Genomic DNA, 9,013 nt, shown 5'->3' on the forward strand with positions numbered 1-9,013 from the left:
ATGGTGAATCGAACATGAGAGTGCATAGATGGTGTACACCAATGACTTTTTGGTAGGTTTTTGTAGAGAGAATGAATCTCTTTCTTTTTATTTTGATGTTATAAAATATTGGGAGGGAGGAAGTTACAATTTAGAAGATTATCTATTAACGGCTCCTTAGAGAAATTATAGGTGAGGTCATTTTTGTCCAAAAAAATGAGTTACTGTTGCAAGTAGCCCTATTTTGACAAAAGAGACAATCAAGGTTACATTCTACCTTTTTTTGTATTATTATTTAAAAACGCGAGAGATCCATTCTCTTTACCAAAACTTGCCAAAAAGTCATTGCAGTTCACCAAAAAAACTCTAGATTTAAGGAACTATAGTGAATCTTATAAATCTACGCACTCTCGTGTTCGATCCACAATTTATTGAAAATTTTCACAAATAGTTATCAACTCAAGCCTGCCTTTAACACAACATTTTCCGTTTTTCAAGTCCCTAAGAACATGCTTCAACTCAAGCCAAAATGAGGTACCTCTTAAGCATCTTGGCACGGCATAATAATAATAATCACCAGCAAGATAACACTACTACTACTACTACTGTTCTGAAAGAGGATGATGAGGAAGTAGTCATAGAACCAGCAGAGGAAGCTGCAGTAGAACCTAATTGCATGAATACAGAGGAAGCTGCTGTAGAACCGGCTGGTTGGTCTTGGGTTGAAATCTGTCTTGGTCCATCGACCACTAACTTAAAGAAATATGTACTTACAAAAAATCGGGGGGTAAGAATCAGGGACCATGTCAATGGCATATGGTGCTTGTTCGTGCCGTACATCAGCTGCTTTGTGTCGACCTTATGGGTACTTATAAAAGAAAAATATCGTAAAAAAATGATTGTATACCCAGGTTTGTGAGATGCCAAGAGAGTTGTAATATTAAAGGAACACTCGAGGTAAGTAGGTATGCTTGGGATAAGATGTAAACATCATGATCATAGATAAGGCAAATGGGGTGCAATTTTTCATAATCACACACACACAGTTCTACAAATATATACTTTCAATCTAAGTTATACCCACTGAATTAAACGAGTTAATTTCACAAGTTAAAATTCGTTACCATGCATGCATTTGATGAATAAATCCAACTCTGAGAAGTAGAGATTTCTTTCTCATAGCATGTCAGTTGGTTCTGACCAGCTATGGTCAATCCATGATCCCAAGCTGAATTTAGAACTTGGAGAAGACAATTAAGAGATTTTGAACTCAATCCATGGATCCATGTATCCAACCATATCTTGGTGCATGCATACACACCCAAATAACTTTGGCAATAAATAAAGAGAGAATCTATTGCCACACCAACTTTGCTAAATTGGGGTGGCGTTAGCAAAAGTTGGTGTGTCAATAGAAGCTCTCTAAATAAAGTTGGAAAGAAACCAAATGGAAATCACCTGCCAGCTCAAACCTTTTGGATTAGCTAAAGCTTCATCATTTTCTTGAGCAGAGAACCCGAGCAGACAAACTTCAGTGTTACAGAGTGTGGATTGAGGTAGTGCGAGCAGATATGAACATATTTGGGCTAATAGAAGATGTGACTTTAGACATATTTGAAAGGAAGAACAAGATTCGGTCAGGTTTTGCTTGTTCGGTAAGGCTTTGATGACAAACTAACATTTATGCCAAATTCAATCATCTTAAAGCTGGTAAAAGATAGCAGAATTTACCTCTTCGACACAAGTGCTATGGTCCATGATAAAGCTGAAGAGCGGCTAAGTTGGGTAATATGTCAAAATTGTGCAATGTTTCCTCATTGATACATTCCAAGTCTTGATAGGCCTTCCCAAGCAAAAGATCAGGTTCTGCTTTCTGAGCTATGATTGCTCGACTATCACCCACATCCAGCAAGTAAACATCCTCACCCTTCATCAGCATAACCATAACACAGAACCCTTAATAAAAATGACAATGATAGCACTAACAAACATTAAAGCATGTTGGCATCCCTTCTAGAAGAAACACTATTATTGATCCAATCCATCATTTTTCACTTTATATGGATGCTTAACTATTACGTATGCGGGGAATCCCACCACTATTATTTGTTCTTCCATTTTAGTCATGTTTATGTAACAGTTTCCCCCGCCACCATCCGCTGTTCTCACACATGTTTACATTCTACAGTTCTTATTACCACACAAGGGTTGATGACTTTGGCTCTCTTTTGTGGTCCTATCCTAGATCAAGTTATAGTTTCCCCTCTCTCTTAGGATTGGACTACTTAATGTTTTTTTTGTTGAAAGGCCAACCCATATGGACTACTTAATCATCCTGCTAGCAGTTTCGTCTGTAATAACCAGATCCTTGCCCCCACATAGAACCTATGCGCCAAAGAATCAATTTCCGACAAATAATAATTAAAAATAAATAAAAAGGAAAAAGGATAGTAAAGTGACATAATAAAAATGTCTGCAACCTGCCCAATTAGAATGATTAATCAAGATGGGAGTACAATATGAAACACAAAATAAGAATTTACCTCAGCAAAGACAACAACAACTTTAGGAAGATGTTGATTATTAGGCCCCAAAACCTCTCTATCTGACCTGCAAATAAATGAAAAGATGAAATTTGACTTTCAACATGTTTTAAGATATACTCGAGAAGAAACAAATCGTATAAAAAGTAGAACGAGAAAAAAAGAAATAATTAGGTCAACAATACTTCGTCATGTGCATCGAATTAACAGGCCCACTCCTCACCTTCCATCATTGAACACAGCTGCTCGTGCACAACTTTAGCCTCAATTAAATCATTTTTTATTGGCAAGCAGCCTAACCAGGCGGGAACAACCTGCCAACAGATACTGCAAATGTTTAAACATTGACAGTCCTATTGGCAACGAGCTTGAAATGAGTTTAGAAATACTGGTTTCATTACCAGCTTAGGAGTTAAACCACAGAATCTAAGCATTCTGATTTTGAATAAATTATATTTCCCAAGTTGGATTTTTTGAGCATATCTATTCATAAAAATATAAGATATCTAAGTGGTTTTATTTCCTACAATGCTAGTATTGACATTCAAATCATGTTATCATTAACAACGTTGTGCAAATGCTTTGTACTTTACAGATGCAGGACTCTTGGAAGCTCTACTATTTGTTGTTTTGGTCTGGGGTATGGGTAATCTCCACAAAGCTCTGAAGTGTAACCAAAGGTTACTTGGCCCAGACCATATTCATGTTCCTTCCTTTCCATTTTAGCTAGCCTTTCCAATATTATTTTGGAGCATGCACGTATAGTTTTTGTTAGAGGTAGTGATGGGAAAATACTTGAGTAAAATACTCATCACATCGTAGGAACTCTTATGTGCTGTCATGAGATTTGGACCAATCAAACCAATAACCCAACCTTTGTGGTGAGGATACTAACTTTAAACAAAATTTATTAATTGAAACTCCATGTTATGCATTTCTCACATTCACTTTTAGTCATAAGTGTAATGTCTTCTATGATTTTGTACTTCTAGATTTGTCAAAAACAATAAAGTAACCTTATTATTTAAAAAACAATCCGTATTGAAAGTCTTTCTTCTGGGAAAACGTAGGTATTTTGTGTGATGAGATATGACTATTTGAATGCATTGGTGTTCTGCCTCAGAAAAGGGATACCTTCACGGAAATCGTGTTTTTTAGGAAGGTTATCGGTCTTAGAAAGAAAAATCGGAAACATGGAGACGTAGCTAGCGTCTGTACATACAAGTGGATGTATGCTATGAATTGATTAGATGAACGGGCAATGTGATATGAGCGTTTAGAAAAATGTAATTTTTTTTCAAGTGTTTGATGAGAATGAATGTTTGCGGGGGGTATCATGTTGTTTGTTGTTTTTGAGAATGAAGGTAAATCCATATCGAAAATCTTTCTTCTCGAAAAATAGAAGCATTTTCAATACGAACAGTGGACATAAGTTACGATTAAATCCTATAAACAGATGACGAGAAACCTTAAACCCTATACTCTTGAATTTTAACCCTCATAGTTAACTCTTGAAGTTCAACCCTCACACTGATCTCTCCCTTTACAAACACACCTTAGATATTTTGATCTTCTTTGATACCAGTTGACTTGGAGTTGTCAATGAGTTTTCGCTACAAATGTAGAAGAAGAAGAAGCATAACCTTCTCGGTACATTCTTTTGATGGATGGAGCTACATTCATCTGTCTTGCTTAGCATAAATTCAAAAGAAATTGTTGAGTGCATTAATTTGTGCCACGTTTCACACTTTTAAGACTGGTTGGATCAACTTATGCCACGTCATTTATCTGGTGAGATTCTTCAAATGTGATATGCCATGTCTATTCATCTTGATCTCAAATGAGATTTAAAACCATGAGTCGAGGTGACATTAAGAAATAAATTAGGATTGAAGATGAATTTATCTAAACAAATAAAAAAATCAATTTTTTTTTTTTTTCAAAATGACATTCCCGCCCAAGCGGGTGTGGATTTCCCACGTGCGCACACAACACGTACAGTCTTGCACGATCTCTCTCTTCCTCATTGTCTAGGGATAAAATTTCTTGGGAATCCTGACATCCCAACGGTCATGTTGACGGAGGGCCTCCAGCATTTTAATAAAAATTTATTTTCCACATCCAAATTTAAAATCCAAGTCTCCTTTCGCTTAAAATCCAAGGGTTTCAGCGAGTTGCGAATCGAACCCAATCGTTATCCGACGATCTTCTTGGCTTCCTAGGCAATCTTCTCCAATCAACCATTAGGTAAGTTTCTCTCTACCTTATATCTCTGTGTGTGCGTCCGAGTCACTGAAGGTTCGATCCGAAAGAACGTCAGCATGAGCAATCTCTCTCAGTACGACCAATATCAAGATTCCAAGCTCGATCTCACTACCAGCTACGATTTCGATGATGTCGTACAAGCTTCCGTCGGAAATCCCGAACGCAAGAGAGGTGTGTTTCAGATTTCCAATCTCTCTATCTAAAAATGTATATTTAAAAGAATTTTTGTTGTTGTTGTTTTTTGTTGATAATTAGGGATTCCATTGAAAGAAGAAGAACATAGGCTTTTTCTTGCTAGGATTACAGAAAATCGGAAAAGGAGATTGAAGAGGAATTTCTAGAAACTTAGTGAAGACTCGAACACCTACACAAGTCGCAAGCCACGCACAGAAATACTTTCTCCGCAAAAATAATTTCAATAGGAGACGTCGTAGATCTAGTCTCTTCGATATCACAACTGAAGAAGAAAATTTTCAATCTCAATCTCACTTTCAATTCAATTTAGGATTCTCAGTTCCAGGTTTTGGATTAACGATCGGTTCTAGTTCTAGTTCTGTAAATCGATCTGAAAATATAGGAGATCAAACAATGAATTTCTCTTCAAAGATCGTAGGACCGATTCTTGAATTTCCGGTTCCACCAGCTTTGAGGATGGCAAATCTAAACTTGAATCAGAAATCTACGGTTACAGATCAATCGATTTTGTCTTTGAAGCTCTCTACTTCATCTGATCAACAACAACAACAACAACAGACATCGAGGCACTCTGATTTTGAGGTGATTTCGAGTTTTAGTAGTAATGGAGATGTGGATTCAAATGGAAGAAGTATAATTAGTGTTTTTGAAGAAGATCTGATTAATTAATAGTTATTATTAACTATCTTGTAAATTTGGAAGGTTAATATTCTATTTAACAAATAAGATACTCATTTTTATATTTTCCATAATTAATAATATATGATTTTTATTTTTCAATATACCCAATTTTTTTTTCCGGATTCACCAAATTTTGTCAGTTTTTTTCTTTTGAATATTTCCCTTGCCTAATTATTCTGAGCCCTTGACTTTGTCACTAAGCTTCGAGGAAGGTATCTACTAGCAAAGTTATGCACCATTTTAACTTAGCTGGGCTTTTCATTGAAAAAAAGAGAACCAGATTAGTGAGTTTTACCCAAGTTTAAAACTTGCACCCGAATTGGTTGGCTAACTAACATTGCAGGTTATTCAATTTTTTTTAGCTTTATGAGATTGATGTTATGCATGGCTTCTTAGTTTCTTAACTTGTGCTGAGTAATCATCATCAAAGACTTGACCCAAAAATCTGGGTTTCACCCGTTCAATGGTTTATAAAGCCATGTTGAAAGCCTTATTCTCTTTTTCTATGCCCTAGATACACCATCATCAATGTCATCATAGTTTTCATCATTAATAGTGGCTTATATATGTGAATAATCTGGACCAAAGAACTTCTTATCATTTATCTACAGCCAAACCATCTCAATACGGATTTTTTAATGCCAAGTTGTGCCTTATAGAAACATCTATGACATTATGATTGCATAACTAACATTCTTCCTTGCAAAGCATAATTGAACATGTGTATATTTTTTTAAATTTTTTGTGTTTGTATAAATTGATGTCCTTTCTTTGTTGTGGGGGCCTCTTGATTAGTGTTCATGACTCAAAATCATAAATCCACTTGTTTTAGATGGCGAAGCAAAATGGGAGTCTCTATTCTATGCTCACATTTTCTTTGCTTGTTTTGGTTATCTTCTGAATATTAGCCATTGACTGCCTTTGTGAGAACACATCGTAAGTATTGCATCTTTGATTGTGGTTCAGAGAACATTAGAAAGCCATAATTCTATGTTATTTAATGCTAACACATATTTTTTGCTTCCTTGATTCAGCTGTTGTGACATACTTTCCCATGTCTAAAATGGATAAAAGTAAAAACTTGTTGCTGGATTCCAAAGACTCTAAAGGGCGTGAAGTGTCTTAGGTATGTCTTCATCTTGGCATATGTATAATATTCATCATCAAACTGTTTTTTATAGAACTTTGTCTTCTGTTATTGAAATTATGCTCATTTTCGCTCTTACTTCCTCAATCCACATTTTCTTTTTAATACTTTTGAGAGAATTTCTCTGTTGTATTCTTCATATTGGGAACCAAATATTACTATTAATATGGTTGATGACTTTTACAAGATATGTTTGCGTTCAAATGTATATATAGGGTTGGGATCCGTAGACTCATGAAAGCGAACTCATATGTGAAATCCACGTATAAATGGTTTAGATTATGTGTTCACTTTTCACATGTATACTAATCCTGACTTATATATATAGATATCCTCTACCTCCTAAAAGAAAATTAATTTTCTTACAGTTAAAAACAAATTATTTTAAAAAATAGTTTTTAACCATTATATTAATAATCCAAAAAATAAATGCTCTTGGATCCCTCTTTAACTATATAGATTGTAATGGGTGAGAATTACATTTTATCTATTGTAGTGAAATAGATCTTACTAGTATGTCATTTTGTTGGGATTTTTTTGCAGGAGTTACAATAGATTTCAATCATATGACCAATGATTTTCTTGAAGCCGTGCATGTACACAAAACAACATTTTGTTTACAATTCGTCGAGAACCCAGGTCAATTCATTTATTTTCTTCTACAATTAGACGTTTGTTTTTTTTTTATTTAGACGAGATGCCTTGTTATTAGTGTGTTGAATTGATGAGCTACTTGATTTTGAAACCTTGGTGGCTAGTGGCTTATGGATGGCGTGTGAATAATGAGGGGTTCATGGTTTGTGGGTTGTGGTTTATGTTATAGGGATTTTGGATTTTGGATTTTGGACAAGTTATTAGATGTTGGATTCTTTTTTAGAAGAGATGACTAGGAATAGTGAACTTGGTATCAATGCCTAATGAAATGAGACGAGATACTTGATTTTTGAAACCTTGGTGGCTAGTGGTTCATGGGTGGTGTATAGACAATGAGTTTATAAATAGGTTTTGGTTAGATTTTTAAAGTTTTGTCCATGCCATCGTTATTGAGATTTTCAAAATTTGTGAGGGATTTTGAAGTTAGGTACTAGAAATCGGGTTAAAAAAATGTACGGGATTTGTGGTTTGGTAATAATTTTTGCTTTGATATTTGATATTTCATAGTTATTTATTAACCACCATTATTAACTATACGATATGAATTTAATCGTTAATTTATAGCCTATGATTTTTGGTTAAATGTTAGTAGTTTTTGGTTATTGCCAAGTGTTTAATAGTAAATTGATAATAATTTATTGTTAGTTAGTAGTTATGTCTTTTCATTCTTGATTAGTTATTAGTGTGTTATGCTTAGGTCTCTTCTCGCGATGCGGTGAAGTTAAAATTTTAACATTAAATACCTTTTCTGAATTTTTTTTTGGGTCAGATTAGATTGCTATAGTTTGATTATTTCACTGATTATTTCTAGTGATTTGTGTTCTGACAAATCGGGTTTATAGGTTTGGATTTTTGATGGTGGAGGATGAGGAAGCATTGGAAGAGCAAAGTTTTTTCCAGATTGGTTATGATTTCTTTTTTAGAATTTCTATAAGGATTACTTGTCAACTTTTATTTTTATTATTTAAATTTTTATTTGGGAAGGCCCAGATTGTAATAGATTTAAAGAAGGAGGATAGTGGGACGTAACTGTTTCGACTCCTCGGGTTTGTACACCGAAATTGGTGTTGGTGACTTGAGTCGACTCAACTAAGTCATCCCTCATTTTAAATGGGAGGCATGTTGTTCTATCACTCACGAATCTATTGCACGTGATTTTTTTTTGGTTGTTTGTTTGTATTTCAAGTTTTCACACATTGGACGCACTGTTTTTAGTTAAAAAGGGCATTCCTATTGGGAGGATATGCGATAAGATAAGGATTAGATTTCATCACTAATTTCTTGTTCTTTTTAGGATTAAAAATTAACCCACTTAGAAAGTCTAATATCATTGATGTCATCACTGATTTAGGGTTTAGAGTTTAGGGTTTTTGGTTTAGGGTTTAGTGTTTTTTAGGGTTTAGGGTTTTGTTTTAGGGTTTTAGGGTTTGGGGTTTGGGGTTTGGGGTTTGGGGTTTGGGGTTTAGGGTTTTAGGGTTTAGGGTTTAGGGTTTAGGGTTTTTTTAGGGTTTAGGGTTTAGGGTTTAGGGTTTAGGGTTTAGGGTTTAGG

The 9,013-nt window shown here is 34.9% G+C and overlaps 1 long non-coding RNA gene across 1 annotated transcript; it reads left to right on the forward strand.

The window, feature by feature from the left end:
- Nucleotides 1-4,536: 4,536 nt before the first annotated feature.
- On the forward strand, nt 4,537-8,078 carry LOC147408470 (uncharacterized). The gene is made up of 3 exons (XR_015175834.1): nt 4,537-6,599; nt 6,698-6,789; nt 7,354-8,078. It is a non-coding gene; the product is annotated as an uncharacterized LOC147408470 (long non-coding RNA).
- Nucleotides 8,079-9,013: the final 935 nt, after the last annotated feature.

Source organism: Akebia trifoliata, chromosome 3 (assembly GCF_017979445.1).
Source record: "Akebia trifoliata isolate Shusen 1 chromosome 3, ASM1797944v1, whole genome shotgun sequence".
Taxonomy (NCBI): domain Eukaryota; kingdom Viridiplantae; phylum Streptophyta; class Magnoliopsida; order Ranunculales; family Lardizabalaceae; genus Akebia; species Akebia trifoliata.